Source organism: Tupaia chinensis, unplaced genomic scaffold, assembly GCF_000334495.1.
Source record: "Tupaia chinensis unplaced genomic scaffold, TupChi_1.0 Scaffold000361_2, whole genome shotgun sequence".
Lineage (NCBI taxonomy): Eukaryota > Metazoa > Chordata > Mammalia > Scandentia > Tupaiidae > Tupaia > Tupaia belangeri.
This window is the reverse complement of record NW_006159858.1, coordinates 162052-181869: the sequence shown is the minus strand read 5'-3', so window position 1 is coordinate 181869 and position 19818 is coordinate 162052. Positions and strand designations below refer to the sequence as shown.

The 19818-nt window shown below is 37.2% G+C and overlaps 1 non-coding gene across 1 annotated transcript; it reads left to right on the top strand.

Moving 5' to 3' along the window:
* Positions 1-1618: 1618 nt before the first annotated feature.
* On the top strand, positions 1619-1780 carry LOC114008633 (U1 spliceosomal RNA). Its single transcript, XR_003550139.1, has one exon. It is a non-coding gene; the product is annotated as a U1 spliceosomal RNA (small nuclear RNA).
* Positions 1781-19818: the final 18038 nt, after the last annotated feature.

The window sequence follows — 19818 nt, the reverse complement described above, 5'->3', positions numbered from 1 at the left end:
AGAGGTTTTCACTATAGGGCGTGTGTGCTCACCAGACAGACAGAGAGAGACATAGAGACAGAAAGTGAGAAATCACCCCTCCAGGGGGGATGGTCACACCGCAATCCCTTCTCCTCCATTCTCCTCTCGGGATCTTGGGCACGCACGCACACGTGCCCGGTGTGAGTTTTAAGCCACCGGGTCTGGGATGTGAACCACGGTCGATGGGGAGTCCAGTGACATAGCCATTACACTAACTGCTGGTTGCCTATTTCATTTTCTTTTATACATTTAATCACATTATTATTTGATTTACAAAATGGATATTTCAACAGATGAACATTTCTCCCTAGTACAGTTGATAAAACTATAAAATATCTTCAACAGATAATACCACATTTCTTTGTCCCATTAATGCTTTCTCTCCCTATTTTCCTTCTAAATGTCCTCCCTCAGGCCCTCCTCTTTCACACACGTTATATCTGGTATTTGCATCTATATACTGTGTTTCTATATCCTTTAGTCAATCAGTTTCAGTCATAGAGTGTGGACACTTGGTATATATTAAGTGGGGACATACTATGCCTCTCTTTCATAGCCTGGCTTGCTTCACTCAGCAGTGAATCTTCCATATTCATCCACTTCATGTCAAAAGTCAGGGTTTTGTTTGGTTTGTTTTTTGTTTTCTTGTTTGTTTGTTTTTTGTTTGTTTTATGGCTGAATAGTTTTCCATAGAGTATATGTGCCTCTTCCTTGTCCCACAGACGGGCCTCCCTGGTCAGAATAACTAAGATTAAAAAAAAAAAAGGATAAGTGCTGGTAGGGGTGTGGTGAAAGGGGAACTCTCTTACAATGCTGGTGGGAATGTAAATTGGCCCAGCCACAGTGGAGAACAATTTGGAGGTTCCTCAAAGACCTTCAGATAGAATTACCATACGCCTTCAAATAGAATTACCATACTATCCAGCAATTCCACTCCTGGGTATCTACCCAAAGGACGGAAGAATTCTTAATCAGAAAAGTGCTTGCACATTGATGTTTATTATGCCATTATTCACAATTGCTAAGACATGGAATCAACCCAAATGCCCACAAGCAGGTGAATGGATTGAAAAACTGTGCCACATATACTCTATGGAATACTACTCAGCCATTAAAAAAAAAAAAAAAAAAGACCCAGGTTTTTGACAGAAAGTGGATGAATATGGAAGATTTACAACTGAGTGAAACAAACCAGGCTATGAAAGAGAGACATTGTATGTCCCCACTTAATATATTCTGAGTGTCCCGCTCTATGACTGAAACTGAATGACTAAAGGATATAGAAACACAGTAAGTGGTTGTGAATACCAGATATAGTGTGGGAAGAGGGTGGTGAAGGAGTAGAGTCTGAAGAAGGACATTTAGAAGAAAAATAGAGAGGCAAAGCATTAATGGGACAAAGAAATGGGGTATTATCTATTGAAGATAACTTCATAGTATTATCAACTGGATTGGGGAGAAATGTACACATGTTGGAATATTCACTTAGCAAGCTAAATAATGTGATTGAATGTATAAAAAAAAACTTGAAATAAAAATAAAACAAAAATAAAGATGAATCTGGAGCATCTTGTGGTGCCAAAAGAAATACGTGTTCATACTTACCTGGCAGGGGAAAAACCATGATCACAAAGCTGGTTTTCCCAGGGTGAGGTTTATCCATTACTCTGGATGTCCTGACCTCTGCAATTTCCTCAAATGTGGGAAGCTTGACTGCATAATTTGTAGTAGTGGGGGACTGCATTCACACTTTACCCTGAAAAAAAAATAAGTAAAGTAAATAAAAAAGAAATGAGTCTCAAACATACACACACATGTACATAAATGTATATGCACTCACACTCACACACTCTCTGATGGGGATGCCTCAAAAGGACATTGCAGTCAAACAAAAAGGACTGCAAAGAGATGAAAACTGGAACAATTGGGGAACCAAAACAAAGTATTTTGATTATAATCCAAAATATAAAATAAATTTCCTGAATTCATACTAACAAATAAATAACTAAATAAATCAATAAATGAGATGAACTAAATAAATCTCTTATACAGAGGAATTTCAAGAGACTTAGGGAAATAATTTTCCTTTAAGGAGGTGGAATATAGCTTCATGCTTCTTAAATATCAGCTGCAATAGTGGCTTCTCTCCAAAAAGTACTGTACCGTAAGGAAAGGAGGGGAAGCCTAACTTCACATTAGACAAATCTGTTAAACATCACCTCAGCCAACTGATCACAATTAACATCTACAGTAATAAATTACATTTGTAGTATCTACCCTTGATATGATGTGATGAGAATGGAACTTTGTTTCTATGGTCTGCCACCTAAAAACCCATAATCCAAATCTAATCATGAGGAAAACATCACACAAAACACAGTAGAGGGATATTCTACCAAATGTCTAGTCATTACTCTGCAAAAATCTCCAGGTTATCAAACACAAGGAAAGTCTGAAAAGCTGCCACAGACAAAAGGTCACTAAGGAGACAGGATTAGTAAATGTAATGTGAGAACTTGGGTGGAAACCTGAGACAGACATTAGATAAAACTAAAGAAATCTGAAAAATGGACAGGTTTTAGTTAATAATATATTCATATTGGTTCATTAATACTCATAAACGTATGATAGTAACAAGATATTAACAATAGGGTAAAGTAATTACTGAGTATACAGGACTCTCTAGATTAGCACTGCAACTTATCTGTAGATATAATGCTACTCTAAAATGTTTATTTTTTAGTGAATGTATCAAAGCTACATGCACCAATAAGAATGTAACTCACAAATCTATGTCAAATGACAGAAATTTTATAAAAATTAGAAATCAAAAGGAAAAAAAGGATAGTGTATAATATTTTTTAAATAATTATTTTATTTAACTTTATTTATTTCCTTTCATTTGACCAGAGAGGGACAGAATGAGAGAGAGAGAGAGAGAAAGTGAGAGAGCAAGCTGCCAGGTCCAGGACTCGAACCACTTTTGGCTATGTGGGAGTCCAGCCTCCCTAACCACCACACCACTGCTGGTCCCCAATAGAGTATAATATTGCTTACCTATTTATGAAAATGGATTTGTATATGGTATTAAAACCCAAGAGAGTTGTTTCCCGGAGAAATAGACTTAGAGGACATAATAGGTAATTAAAGTGCGAGTGATACTCTATATTTTAAAAATATACTTCAAATTTCTTTTAGAAATTAAAATTAATTTTAGTTCCACTTACAGTACCTTGAGAATAAAATATGGATATATTTAATGGGAAACGGGGAATATCTATAAGTAAAAGGCAAAACCTAATGTGCTCATGAGTTGGAAGACAATGTTGATAGCATGGCATTTCTCCCAAATTGATCTATAGATTCAATACAACCCTTATCAAAATCCTAAAAGGATACTTTGTAGTTTCATCCAAGTACTAGTTACAAAAATGTGTTTACATTGTGTTTATTATTGAGCAATGATCTTAAATCATTCACTTGTATGTATGTATACATTTAATGTATCAATACTTTTTTTTTGAGAGGTTTTTGCTATAGAGCCCATGTGCTCGCCAAAAAGACAGAGAGAGACAGAGAGACAGAAAGCAAGAAATCACCCCCCAGGGGGGATGGCCACACCACAATTCCGTCTCCTCCATTCTCCTCTCGGGATCTTGGGCACGCACACACACACACCCGGCGTGAGTTTTAAGCCACCGGGTCTGGGACGTGAACCACCGTCGACTACGTGGGAGTCCAGCGACATAGCCATTACTCTAACTGTTGGCCCCTCAATAAAATACTTTTTAAACATTAAATTTCATGCATGTTTTGGTATCTTCAGGGTTTTCACATAAAGGTATATCATGACCTTTTTTCAAGAAGTGTGATTGCTGGGACCAGCAGTTAGGGTAATGGCTATGTCGCTGGACTCTCATGTGGTCGACCACAGTTTGAGTCCCGGACCTGGTGGCTTAAACTCAAGCCAGGCATGGGTGCACGTGTGCCCAAGATCCCGAGAAAAGAATGGAGAAGGGATTGCAGCGTGGCCATCCCCTCTGGGAGGTGATTTCTCACTTTCTGTCTCTCTCTGTCTTTCTGGCGAGCACACGTGCCCTATAGCAAAAACCTCCCCTCCGCAAAAAAAAAAAAAAAAAGTGTGATTGCTAACTTGGAGGAAAAATGTTTTTCGTGCTTATTAATATCTCCTTAGCTATTTTTGCAACTTTCCATTCTAAAAGATGAAAGTTGCCTTTCTACTAGGAAATATGGATAACCTCATTTTCACATGAACTGATACCAACTTGTAGGTCAAAATAGACCAAGGTAAGACCTCACTTTTCTGTGAGGATATGAATATCTAAATCTTCAAAATGATAACATTACTGAAAAAATTGCATCTAGTATACTCAAAGCACCAGGTAAGATGCAAATCTGATTTCTAATAACCAAAAGCAAATGCAGGTAATATTTGGTTAATGAAGGGCTATGGAATATAATCATTTCTTATTTACTTCCAATAATTTCTTGTACTTCAAAGCTTTGCTTCTTTCTTAAGTCGCCCTTGCTCTAATATAGTCGCATAATGACATAGTATTTTCACATCTTGTCAAGAAGGTGACCTCTAAGCAAAAAGAATCAATTATCTATATGTTGAAAATAGACTCCTTTTTAACACTTGTGAGAAGCTTAAATAAAACCAGTGATGGACAACAGTTTGGATAATTTGTGGAAAAACTATGCATGTTACTTGTATATGCATGTTTGCCATGTTAACTACATGAATAACTTAGCAATGTTTCCTCTTCTGGTAACAGTGAATAAAAGGAAGTTTCGGCGGCCAATATAAAGTATAAAGTCAAAAATACCCTTATCATATAGATACTTAACCTTTGTCTAGACTCTTCGATGTTAACAAACATGTCACTTTAAAATACCTCAGTTTTGCTGGCATGTCATCAACTAATGTCTGGGAAAGAGATCAAATTAGACTTTTTCACTGTTTACCACTTATTCTTTTCTCTGTCCAGCCATTGAAAAAGGAGTGGTTTTCACTGTTTGGTCTTATTAACAGGTCACAAAGATCTAAAGTCCCTTGGGCTAGTGCATGTTAGGGCGCTGGACTTCCACATGGTTGACTGATGTGAGACTCAGATCTGAATACCAGATCTGGGGGCTTGCTTTCTCCCTCCCTCCTCCTCTCTATCTTTGTGTGTGTGTGTGTGTGTGTGTGTGTGTGTCTGTCTGTCTGTCTTTCTGGAGAGCACATGTGCACTATAGCAAATTAAAAAATAATAAGTTAAATAAGTATTTTTAAAAGATCTATTTCTAGCTTTCTCTCTCTCTCTCTCTCTCCTCTCTCTCTCTCTTCTCTCTCTGTCTCATCAAATATAAAAAAAATAACAAATGGAATTAAATAAATAAATGTATAATCTAATATTTCCTCAAATTGAATTGCATTTGACTGGTTGCCTAATAGTAATAATACCATTTGCTGAGCAAATAACAAGAATGTTCTACTTTACAGTACTTTCATATATGAGAAAAATAAATAACAAATTAATAATTTAAGTCATTTTACACCAAATAAAGATATATAGCCAACAGGATTTGGGACTTACAATTAAACTCTAGGTCAGAAAACATTTTAATGTGGGCCCAGCAGTTAGTGTAATGGCTATGTCGCTGGACTCTCATGTAGTCGACCACAGTTCGTGTCCCAGACCCGGTGGCTTAGAACTCATGCCGGGCACGTGTGCGTGCGTGCCCAAGATCCCGAGAGGAGAACGGAGGAGAAGGGATTGCCGCGTGGCCATCCCCCCTGGGGGGTGACTTCTCACTTTCTGTCTCTCTGCCTCTCTCTCTCTCTCTGGTGAGCGCACACACCCTATAGCAAAAATCTCTCCAAAAACAAAAGGAAATATTTTAATGTTGTTTCTTATGATTTTGGGTACAAATGGCATATGATTTGAAATCCTACACAGAAACTTTACTGCTCAGATTCAACAGAACATGAACATTTTGTTCTCATCCGAACTAGTCACTAGAGTTCCTTCTTTAGACAAAATGTTTCAAGTATACTAGAACTGCCCTTCACTGTAGAAATATAAAACATCTTTTTTTAATCTTCCAAAGTCATGTGAAACATTATAAAGTTATTAAAAATAAGGAAAGCAAGAGTCTCTTGGTTCTTCTTTGAAGTATTAAATAATCATTGCTGGGAATGGTAGGTGGAATGGTAGTTAAGGGTGCTGGATTCCCACTCGGCCAACTGCAGTTTGATCCTGGACCTGGTGGCTTTCTCTCTCTCCCTCTCTCTCTGTCCCTTCTCTTTTTCTCTGATCAAAATTAAAATAAATAAATAAATAAATAAATAAATAAAAATAATTATTGCTTATAGAAATCACAAAAATACTTTAAGTTTAATAGAAGTTGAATTTATAGACCATGATAGCGTATTATCAACCTTAGTATCATTGGGAACAAAGTATCCTGCAAATGAAGCAATTTATTCTGAGGAAAAGAAAAAGGATGGGTGTACTATCCATTGCAGATGGCCCACCTTTCACAAGAAGTGTTGAGTCCCCAGTGCTGTCCTGCACAGAACTGCCACGGCCCCTAGATATTGGGTGTAAGGACTGCTTTGTATTAAGGCTGTGCTTGTCACATAGTGTTGATTGCAAAGAAGTCCCTTGGAGCAAAACACAAAGTTTCCAGGATCGAATAAATCTGAGAAACACCTCATATTATTTGTAATTTTTACAGAATCAAAATGCACATAAACATAACACAGCCTTTAGGAAACATTTTAAAAGACATATATGTTTAGTTTTGTTTATATCAATGTTTTCCAAATTTAAAAGGCCATGGGACCTTTGAAACTATATGAATATATACGTGTCTAAGTATTTGTATTTTTGTCCATCTGTGTGAAATACGTACTAATGTTCCATGGAAATCCGTGCTTCTGGTGAAGCACTGGGAAAAACCGCCATCCCGTAATTCTGGCCTATTTCTAGGTGACAGGATGACCTTTGTGCTGTCTGTGAGGTGGTTAGAGTCCTTTCCAGCTGTTATTCCAGTTTGCCATTGTTTCCCATAAAACCTTCCTTCCATTGTTGATATGTTTGCAATTATGGAATATATCATTTCAAAAAATATCTCCTAATGTTCCTCACTAATTATTATACATCAAGCCACATATAAACACAGTCATTTGTGATACTGATATTTCAGATGTAAAGAAATGCTTCATTTCAATGATTATTAAAAAATATTTCATATTTAAAAAATGCTTTTCAAAGTAAATGTTTTATATACTTATTATAATACAAATTTTACTATCTTTCAGCATCTCATAGGTCTCTGCTGGATCCTAAACCTACAGCCAGCAAATGAATGAAGAGACAGAGTGTACAATCTTCCGGGAGAAGGTATATAGGCCACGCCCACAGGTAGTGTCTATCATTTGTGACATTGGGTATTCTTTTTTTTTTTGAGAGGTTTTTGCTATAGGGCGCGTGCGCTCGCCAGACAGAGAGAGACATGGAGATAGAAAGCGAGAAATCACCCCCCCCAGGGGGGATGGTCACGCCGCAATCCCTTCTCCTCCATTCTCCTCTCTGGATCTTGGGCACGCACGCACACGTGCCCAGCGTGAGTTCTAATCCACCGAGTCCAGGACGCAAACCGCAGTCGACTACCTGGGAGTCCAGCGACATAGCCATTACGCTAACTGCTGGTTACCAAATATTCTTAATATTTTTTTTATTTTCATGTAATAAAATAGAAGTTGAATTTATAGACCATGATAGCATGTTATCAACCTTAGTATCATTGGGAACAAAGTATCACTGTGAGCTCCTATGAAATAATGTCAGAATTTAATATTTTAATATAGTTCAATGGGCCCAGCAGGTGGTGTGGAGGTTAGAGCAGCTGGATCCCACATAGCCATCCACACGGTTCAAGTCACAGACTTGGAAGCTTGAAAATCTCGCTAGGCACATGTGTCTGAGTACCAAAATTCCAGGAAAAGAAAGGATTACATTATGACCATACCCCCTAGGAGGCGATTTCTCACTTCCCTGCTCTCTTTCTCTTCAACAAGAATACATGCTCTAGTAATTTTAAGGAAAGTCCTCTTACCTAACATACATTCTCAATTCTTGAAAAGTGTAAGAGGTTTTTTTTCTTTTTTTTTTTCAAAGGTTACTAACAATTCTTTATGTGTAAGTAGTGTTTTTTCTGGATAAGATTACAAATGGGCTGGCCATTTTCTTTGACAATTCCCTTTTCAACTTCTTTCTAAAGTGTTTATAATGTGGGGAAACTCCTCCCCAAACCAGATGCCTAAACCATAAGCCCATTGTCTTAATCCTCCCTCTGGTTATCTGAGGAGCTTCATCTGGGCTCCCATGCTGGTCCTGCCTATTAAGAATATTGACAATAATGGGCATTTACTCCTTTTGTGTTTTGCAGGTGGCGTTTTGGTGTTATAGTGCCTTCAACTGGTTCCTCTAGTGCCTGATGTATGAGCCAGTAATCTAAGTCACATGATTTCTATACTTTGCTTCCTAGGGTTTAGCCTGGATAGTATTGGAAAAAGTATACTTGGCTGCTGAAGGCAAACTAGAGCTAAAAACAGATTTCCCACTTCTATAATAGCCAATAGCTTCATACAATCAGGCAAGAGACAATTGTGTGAAGTTGGTTCAAATTAGTCTCTTTCTGCTGTATGCTCCAATAGAACTAAGTTAACAGTTCTATGTTAGCATTTATCACTTCAGATATCCACGGTGAGCTCCATGAATAGGATGAAAGTGCCTGGTGGTCAATTAATCTCTGAAGCTCCTATGTTAACAAATTCTGACAGCCTTTACAACTTCTTGCTTATAGAAAATTGCTGTATGTGATTTTCCTCACATGCATGTCTTCTTTAACATTATGAATATATAAACCCACCCTAACATCTTTCTTAAAGGAATTGCATCTATTCACTTTCACAGAAAGTGACCTTCCAAGTGGGATTGTGGCAGCTCCAAAAAAAGAAAAGAAAAAAAGAAGGAAGAAAGAGAAAGAAAGAAAGAAAGAAAGAAAGAAAGAAAGAAAGAAAGAAAGAAAGAAAGAAAGAAAGAAAAGGGAGGAAAGAAAGAGCCCTAAACATTCAATTTCTGAAATGATACTTGGCAAGGCTGATGTGTGCAAAGAAAAAATATATCTGGACATGTATTGCTCAAACCACCTTTTGTGGAAAAGATTCTTAGACTTCTGAAGGGCTCCAGGAGCCCACAGAAAACTAAAGGAAAGCTGCCTTGCTCAGATCAAATGCTGATGATATCCACATTATCAGCATTAAAGGAAATGGTAAAAGAAGGCTTCAAATAATTTCAATAGTTGAAATGAGGACTCCTGCTCTTTCCAAGTATAGTAATATCTAACACCTCTTTTGCACTTCGTGGCTACAAAAGTTGCCAAGGGAGATTTTTTCAGTGCCATTATATCATGCTGTCTGCTTTGCAAAGAACTGGAATCATCAGTCTGATTCATCTCATGCCAGTTGCTGATGCTACAATCCCACAGAAAATGACTAAAATTTAACACATTTTTACACAAAGATTTACCACTGAGCAACATTCATCATCTCGTATACGCATATTTTTTAAGTCCTTTACAGAAAACAGTCCTCAGCATCTCACAATAAAGGCCAGGGAGAGAGTATTCTTTGCAATGTCCAAGTTTGTGAGAATTTTGGCTAGAAGAGAAGAAGAAGGCATTACACTAAGAGAGAAAATGAGGTGTAGCATTTTCATTTCATGAAAAGTTAAATACAAGAGGCTGTTTCCATTGGAAACTGTGACAAATGTTAACCTGAATTTCCTGTGTTACTTTTAAGTTGCTTGGAATTGGCTTTATATGCATACATATCTGAGGTGTAGACTATATTAGGCACAGATTATGAACCAGATCCAAATAGTGTAACTTGGACATCTTTTTATAAAATCAAATCACTACAAGATAGAAAATGTGAATCTAAAATTCTCTTTTTATCTTTAATTTTTTCGTCAACCAAATAGCTATAAAATAGATAATATGGAAGTAAAATTATATTCCTCTCAAGGGAATTGAAAAACTAGATAGATGACAGATAGGTAAGATGAAGGTGTTTAAAACTGAATACATACACTGTAATTTAAGCTAAACTCTCTTTTCCAAATATATTTTCCATCTGCTTTTACACATAAGCTCTTTTCTAACCAGGCTGATATATTTATAGCCTTCAATATTCCTTCCCATACCCTGACCTCTAGTACCCTTCCACTTCTCTTGTCTAGTTATTTTATTCTTTGCTGCACAGTATGAGATACTTTTCCTCCTTTAAGAATTTTGCCAAAGCATGAATGTGGTCACCAGAAAAAGAAAAAGAAAGGGAGAGAGAGAAAGTCCTCCCCCATCCATGGAGAATGCTCATGCCGCAATCCTTTTCCACCACTTTTTTGTCCTGCTGGGATTTGGGGCATACACACACATGTGACAGGAATGTTTCTCAAGCTACCGAGGCCAGGACTCATACCACAGGATCAGTCATGTGAGATCCAGCTGCCCTAACAGCCAGGCCACCAAGCTGGACTGAAATTTAAATCTCTGACAATTTATGTTTGGAGTCAATGCTTTTTCCTTTGATACTTGACAAGCACAAAAATGTCTTACTGTGGGCAAGTTACTTCAGTTCCTTCTATAGATATATATGTAGCAGGTGTTAATGCCAGAATTTCAGGATTATAGCAAGAATTAAATAAAATAATTCAACCAAAGATGTCTAATATTTATTTACTTTAAATTTTCCAGAGGGCACGTGCACTTGCCAGAGAAAGACAGACAGGACAGGGATGGAGAGAGTGAGAAAGCACTCCCCATGGGGAATGGTCACACTCAAATCTCATCTCCTCCATTTCTTCCTCCTCTGGGAATTTTGGAATTTGTGCACATCCACTCGTCATGTTGCTCAAGCCATCAGGTGCAGGACACAAACCATGCAGTCAGCTACGTGGGATCCAGCCACCTCAGCCACCTCAATGCTGACTGACCTGTCTAGTGTATTAACACATAAATAACACTGCTAAAGAACGTAGGTTTTGTTTGTTTGTTTGCTTTTAATAATCACTTTCTGAATAGCTCAGTGGAAATACTCATGTACTCAGTGGAAATTACATTCTGGTTTTGGAGGGTGACTGAAAGGGAGTGGTAATGTTACATTTCTTGATTTGGGTACTGTTTATATGGGTATGTTCAGACAAAATTCATTGGTCTGTATAATTATGATTCGTACACTTTTCTGAATGTGTCATATTTTAATATGTTTCTTAAATGGATGAATGAACCAATCACTCAGTCAGTAGTAGATTATAAGTTCATTTCAGCTTGAGTTGCCTCCACAATGTAGGATTCAAAAAGCAAGCTAAGGTGGCAATCACCAAATATTTTCTATTAAGGGCCATATATTAACTCTCTTATCCTTGCAAGGCATAAGGTCTCTGTCATAATACTCAACTTTATCACAGGAGTGCAAAAGTAGTCATGGATGATGTGTTAATTAATGAATATCGCTGTGGTCTAATACAACCTATTTATGTACACTGGAAAAATACTCATGCACTGACACATATCATAAAAATAGAATATATTTATTTAATGAATTTTTGTCTCTTACAGCATTTATTTGTTTTTAGAGATTTTTGGTATGGGGCATGTGCACACATAAAATGGAAAGTGAGAAGTCACCCCCAGGGTGATTTCCACAATCCCTTCTCCTCCACTCTCCTCTCAAGATTTTGGGCTCGCACACATACACACCCAGCATGAATTTCAAGTCTTCAGGTCCAGGAATTGAACCACAGTTGGCTATATGGGAGTCCAGGACTTTAACCACTATGCCACTGGCTGGCCCCCACAGTTTTTATTTCTAACACCTAGATGCCCAACAAAATACTTATCTACAGATTGAGAAATAGGATAACTTTGACTTTTCCATATGTAGCCTAGATATATCCTTTCATTTTCATTTTCACTGCTAAATGTCAGACACGGGTTTGTCATGGTATGTTTCCCGGGATGCTTCCGTTTCTCAGAAGCATTGAAGTTTCAATTGTTCACTGTTAGCTCTAAACATAGAAAGCACAAATGCTCCAGGACTACAGCTCAAGCTTAGATTCAGGTAGCCCTGATTTCACAGATTTCAGCTACATCGCCAACACGTCTTGGATGCCACAGTACTTATGCTGATAGATTTCCTTAGTTCATTTTCCCACTGCTCATGACATCGTCAATAATTGGGAGTCCTAAACTTTAAATCCTAGACAATCTGCAGCTTCAGATTTTCTATTCCCTTGCTGTTTACTTATAAAATAATTATGTCATTATTTTATGCCATTCACTCAAAGACCGTATCATCACCTTAATAAAAGCAATAGTATTTTCTCCAAGAGTATTTCCATCATGATTTGAACAGAGCTATGAATCAACATCAGACCTGATCATTTTTCAACTCTCAATGGAAATTTTCTTGAATGTGTTAAATCTATAGGTATCAATCTCTCAAGCTTCATTCCTAAATCATTACAAAGACCTTATAAATTCAATCAATTCCAAATGTCAAAACATTTATTTATTTTATATAAATCATCTTCCTCACAAGTGATCATGTTGCCATTTATTCTTTATGTACTCGTCTACTAATTGGGTCAATGAATGGCAGAGAAAGTGTGGGCTAGGGAAAAATGAGAACAGCTTGAATGAAAAGAGTTAGAACTGATGAATAAAAGGGGGAAGAATTTCTGAGTCAATGTATTTGAGTAGGGGAGAAGTGATGGAATCTATTGAGCTAATGGAAGACTGGCTTTAGAAAGAAGCAGGAATAGCTAATAAAAAAGGAGACAGAAATATAGAGCATACAAGCAAGGATAGGAATAGGTGCTTGGGGAGCCAGCAGGTGGTGTAGTGATTAAGGCGTTGTACTCCCACAGGGCAAGCAGCCCTTTATAACTACTTAAATATCATGCTGGAGGGGCCAGCAGGTGGCATAACAGTTACATTGCTGAATTCCCACATGGCTGACCATGGTTTGAGTCCCAAATCTAGTGGCTTGAAACTCAGGACAGGCGTGTGTGTGTGTGTGTGTGTGTGTGTGTGTGTGCAGGTGTGTGTGAGTCCAAGGTCCTGGGAGGAAAAGGGATTGCTGCATGGCCATCCACCTTGGGGTGTGACTTTTCACTTTTCTTTTCACTGTCTCTATCTCTGTCTCTGCCTCTGAAGCAAGCACACACACTCTAAGACAAAACATCTTAAAAAAAAAAAAAATCATGCTTTGGGTGCATATGCATTCCCATAATCCCAGCGGGGAGAATAGCAGAGAAGGATTGCAATGTTGCCATTTCCCCCTGGGTATAATTTCACACTTTCCCTCTCTCTGTCTCTGTCTTTCTCTGGTGAGCACATGTGCCCTATAGCAAAACCCAAAACCGAAAAAAAAAAAAAAATAGGTGATTGGAGCTCGTAGAGGATGACCTAACCCTGCACCAACTGTTGGTGGCACTCATTATCTCCAAAAATAACAGAGTGTTGCAATTTAATGTTGGCCAACTCTGTCATGTGCAACTAAGTTATCTATTCAGTTGTTATAGTCAAAGCCACATAACCTTACAATCAATGGAAATATCATGATACTTCACCAGGGCCCTTTAGGGAATTTTAGCTTGTTGATTTTTGCCCTGAAAACTCTCCCTCATTCTTTCAGAAAGTAGACTTATCTCTCTCTCTTCAGCTCATCTTACACCCTGTTTATTATGAGTTGTCTTGATTTCTTTCACAAACTTTTCGATAGAAGTTTCTAAAAGATTAAAATGCCTTAGATTCCCATTTTCACTTTATGATCTACAACGAATATTCACTTGCTATGCTACTTGCTAATTATTAAATAAGTTAAGCTTACATAATTCACATAACTTTCTCTTGCCCCATCTGGAAACACAAAAGGCAGTTGTTGCAAATTACGTTGATTATGGAATATAATTTAAGCTGCCAACTCTATTTACAAATAAGGCTAACTCAGCCTCTTCTTTCATTCAGATAAATTTGAACCAAGTTTAGATTTCCAAAAATGAGAGCTCTACAACTAAATTTAAGATAAATTCAGCTTGATGTAATAAAGTATGTATTTTTAAATAAGACAAACCTTGGTATGATTTCTAGCACCATCCATCCATTAATTCACATGACTGCGCCTCGGGTACCATGTGTATAAAATGGGAATGATATGATCTCTCTCATAGAGTTATTACAACAGTCAAGTGAGTTAGTACATGCACGATATTTATTAGGGTACCTGACATGACTAATACTAGCATCACTTCCTAGTCCCCTATATATACTTCTCTTTTGGAATCTCATATAGTTGGGTATACTTTGTCAGCAAAAAAAAAATCATACCCAGCTAGAAGTGTAAATAATTTCTTTCTTTTTTCCTTCCTTCCTTCCTTCCTTTCTTTCTTTCTTTCTTTCTTTCTTTCTTTCTTTCTTTCTTTCTTTCTTCTTCTTCTTCTATTTTTTTCTAGTTTTATTATAGCCCATGTGTGCTTACCAGAGAAGGAGACAGATAGACAGAGAAAGTGAGAAATCACTCCCCAGGGGTGATGGCCGTGCTACAATGCCTTCTCATCTCAGAATTTTGGTGTGATTACTACAGACACCAGATCAGAGATGAAACACTCAGTTGGCTAAGATTCAGCTGCCTTAATCTCAGTGTCATCTCCTGGCACATTTACTCTTTTTCTTTTTTTCTTTTTCTTTTTTTTCTAGAAAGATTTTTGCTATAGGGCACATGCACTCACTGGAAAGACAGAGAGGCAGAAAGAGAGAAATCACCCTCCAGGAGGAATGGCCACGCCGCAATCCCTTCTCCTCCAATCTCCTCTCGAGATTTTGGGTTTGAACACTCACGTGCCTGCCATGAGTTTTAAGCTGCTGGGTCCAGGACTCAAACTACACTTACCTTACATGGGAGTCTAGTGACTTACCCATTATGCCATCTGCCGGTTCTGATAGCCCATTTACTCATAAAAGAAGCAATCCAGACCATGAAAGAGAGGCATGGTGTGTTCCCACTTAGTATATACCAAATGTCTGGACTCAATGGCAGAAACTGAACTATTGGACAATATAAAGGCATGGAGAGCTACTGTGGACACCAGTGTGGCAGGAGGGGAGGAAATGGCAGACGGTAAGAGGGAGGGAAATCAAGGGGATAAAAGAAAGAAGTAAAACATTAAGAAACATAAAATGGAAAAGTGTCTGTTGAAGATAACAGAGATGGTAATATCTCCATTTGGGCCAATATTCAGTGTTATTTTCAATGGAAGAAAAACTTTTGTATGTTGTAATAATATACAGTGAATAAATGTAAAATATATATTTTTTAAAGTTTGGAAAACTAGGTACCAATAGATGGCATAATGGTGGACTCATTGGAGTCCTGGGCCTGACGGTTTAAAACTCACACTGGTCACGTGTGCATGCATGCCCAAGATCCTGAGAGAAGAATGGAGGAGAAGGGATTGCAGCATGGTCATGCCCCCAGGGAGTGATATCTCACTTTCTGTCTCTCTGTCTCTCTCTGTCTCTAGTGAGTGCTTGTACCCCATAGAAAAATCTCTCTCTAAAAATAAATAAATAAATAAATAAAAATCTGGAAAACTATTATGTAAGAATACACTCATTTTTGACAATAGGGAACTTCATTTACAGTACACCCAACTTAAAATTGTAGATACCATTACTTAGGGTCTATCAAAGAAAGTAAATTTCTCTAGAAGTTTCTTGACTCATCACTGGACATGTTTCTCACATGGGCAACTGCTATGGAGTAAGTGAATGACTGATTCAAATAAATTTATCCCTCCCTCTACCAAATAGAGGAATCAATAGACTAGCTATTAAAACTCCATGAATGAAGAACACCAACCCTCAAACCTTGCTTTAGATTATAGATCTATTCCTGAGAGACATGTAAGTCTATAAGGACAGCAAGAATAGAAAGAAGAGTAGACATTTATATGCTGAAAATAGAAGGGACCAAAACAACTTTGCATATGATCATAATACAAAGAAGAATATGTCTTGGCATGAGGTCTAAGGTAATATCCAACAGGGATTAAAGGAAAGCTCCATAGAAGAGGATAAATTTGAGATAAGCCTTGAAACCTGCACCCAAGTTTCTTCTATTTTAATTCAAATATTATGGTATAGAAACAGGCCTTGACTCTCAATTTGAAAGTATGTCAAGCATATGACATAGAATGCAAGACATACCAGAAATTTATCTAAATGCACCTAATTTATCTAAAACTACAACACAGTTCCTAATTAAACATCTAATTCAGCCATGTTCATTGAATTTTGTACAGGTCTTAACATTATTAGAAGGGAAGTGCACTTAGAACATTCATGTATTAATAACAATGAGAGTTCCCTTGCTAGACAGTTTTCTCTGCATGTCTGTTCATCTTAATGAGCAATCTGACAGAAAAATTCTCTGCAAACTTTGTTTTACTTTGTTTGACAACTATAAATTGGGCACACGCATTGCTAATGTAGCAGAGGGAAATAATTCTCCAACCGTTGACTTCTTCCTGTGTTGCATGCATATGTTAAGTCATGTAACTATTTCACTTTTTAAATGTCTACTCTAATACAAGCCTCCTCAAAAACAAAAAAGACAAAAGAAAGAAAGGAAGAAAAGGAAAACTAGATAGTTGGACATTTCTTACATAAAAGTCCAGAGTTCAAAGGCATCATATTGGAAGACAATGTACAATGAGGGCTTTTTTTCAAGTCGTATAAAAACTGTTCTATGAAATTAAGCTGGAAATATTATAAGTGGGAAATGACCACAGAATAAATAGGAACCTTTTAGAAAGAGAGCAAACATGTGTTATTTATTTTCCTAGTAAACAGAAGTGGCAGATTCAATCAGCAAGAAACATTGGATAGTTATGACCATTTTAATCATGTAAAAAATTCATAAGACTTGTTTATAGTGCATTAAACAGCATCTTCAGGTTAGTATTAAGAAAAGTGAATAAATTCTCTTTAACAATAGACTTGAGATAAGAAGGAGAGAGCTCTCTTATGTGGCTAGTATTGCAAAGGGCCATAGAGCATTCGACCTCTCTGCCACTACCTCCTCTTACCCCTTATAAACATATGGAAATAGTTATACCCAAATGCATAAAAAATATTTAAAACTATAAAACAGTTCCAAAGCGCGTACTCTGCCATATTTCATAGGGAGAGAGATTGCCTTTAGTTCCGTTTTGAAAGACCTATAAAGCGCAAAGCAATAGTACTTTATGTATTTATATCTGCTTAGATTCTCTAATGTTTAAAGTCATGTTGAAAAATGTTAATTTTAGATGTTAATTATAGAGTTGGAATAAAGCATTGGTTATAAAATAGCTAGCTGAGGTTAGATCCCTACATAATGATCGGCTTTTGGTACTCCCTGTTATTTAAAATACTACCAATGAAATATAACACACCCAAAAAAATTCTAGCATGTGGCATCATTTGGAATTTTTATGAATGATAAAACTAACTAAATATAAAGAAACCAAATATTTATCTGATCCCAGTTCTACTTTTTACCCTCACAAGGGACATGTACAACTCATATTTTATTTAGTACCAATGATTAAAGATAACATTTTATCATCAAGATATCAAGTGTTTCTTAATGGATGCAGTTTCAGTTTTACAGAACTCTCAATTTTATTTCATTTTTGTCTTGAAAATTATTATGGAATTTTTGAGAAAGAGATGTGCAAAAATAGCAAAAAAAATGTTAAAAACTACATATAGTTGATAAAATGCTGAAGGACTTTTGTAAGTAAATATTTTCCTCTACCCGTGAACATACTTGCTTCAGGAAGTCAATGTAAAGAATTTCACAATACATTGATGTCTTCTTGACAAACTGAATTCAACAGTCAGTTTAGTGAGTAAGAATTTTCCTGGGGGGTGGGAGATTGGGGGCAGCAGGTTGTTAAGGTGCTGGATTCTCACATAGGTAACTGTAGTTCAAGTCCTGGACCAGGCAGCTTGAAAACCCAACCAGGCATGTGTGTATAAACGAGAAGGAATTGCAGCATGGCCATCCCCCCCTGGGGGGTAATTTCTCACTTTCTACTCCTTTCTCTCTGGCAAGCACACACACTCTATGGCAAAAACCTGAAAAAGAAAAATTTCTACAGGAAGGATTCTCTCTCTCTCTCGTCTCTGTCTTGCACATATATACATATGAACATAGCCTCTGATAATAAATAAATAAAATAATTCTTTCTAGATATATGTAATACAGTTTGCAAAGGAGGATTTTTATTTACTCTGGATATATTATCAAAGACTTCAGTCTCGGGAACCAGCAGTTAACGTAATGGCTATGTCACTGGACTCCCACGTAGTCGACCACGGTTCGTGTCCCGGACCCGGTGGCTTAAAACTCACGCCAGGCGCGTGTGCGTGTGTGCCCAAGATCCCGAGAGGAGAATGGAGAAGAAGGGATTGCGGCGTGACCATCCCCCCTGGGGGGTGATTTCTCCCTTTCTGTCTCTATGTCTCTCTCTGTCTGTCTGACGAGCACACGCGCCCTACAGTGAAAATCTCTCCAAAAAAAAAAAAAGACTTCAGTCTCAGGTAAGCTAATGACCTGGTTATAGCAGCTGGACCTCACATGGTCAACTGCATGAGTTGAGTCCCAGACCCAGAGACTTAGAAAACATGCCATGGTTTTGTGCACACATGCCCAAAACTCCAGAAGGAGAATGAAGGAGAAGGATTAAAACAATAAATAAATAAAAGAGTTCATTCAGTCTCAAAAATTTATACTATATTGTTTTCAGCCAGTATGTGGAGAAGGGCCTGAACCAGATAATACTCAGAAGGCAGGGCAACAAAATTGTTGATGCTTTCCTGTCTCTAACCACAGACACTTCTGTTTTTATCTTTTTTTATCTTTCAGCCAATTTCCCTTCTTTCTGCCACAAGTCATTCATGTCCCAAGCTATAAGTCTTAGATGCCGAAGGTATTCTGAAATACACCCTACGGACTTTTAGCTTTCTTCCCATTGAAAATATACCTATCTACATTCTAAGCCATTAGAAATCTTTTTAACTATTATTCAATGTAATCACTAGTAACCTTATGAATACATTTATTTCAAAGCAATCACAAATTAGAAAGGATTAATATGGCAGCCATCCATAATATTTTTTCTCTAGACACTAAAGTACAATGACTAATCTGAAAGTTACCTGCCACTCTACCTATATGAATCCCAACTCCACTGCTAACAGTACAGAGAACGCTATCAATTGTAAGGCTTATCATCATTTTATGATCCACTAAGAAAGAAAAAATGCTGCTATTCAAACCATGACATGATGCCTTAAAGATAATCTTGTGTAACACATGAATTGAGAACATCAGCCTCTCATTGCTTTGAAATGATTTCATCTATTTCAAAGAATTTGGCAATCTATTCTACCTTCAGTTTCAGTGATTGGAGTGTGAGAGTAAGCTCTTTGCAAGTATTTTAGAAAAAAAAATATAACACATCTTCATCTACTTGTGGATATCTTCCTTTTTTAGGTCTTATAAAACCCTTGGTTGTTAATTTGCAAGAAAATGTGAAATTCTGATCATTTCTACAATGATACTTTATTAATATCAAATTTACTTTTCACCCAGGGATACAGAGAGCTGGA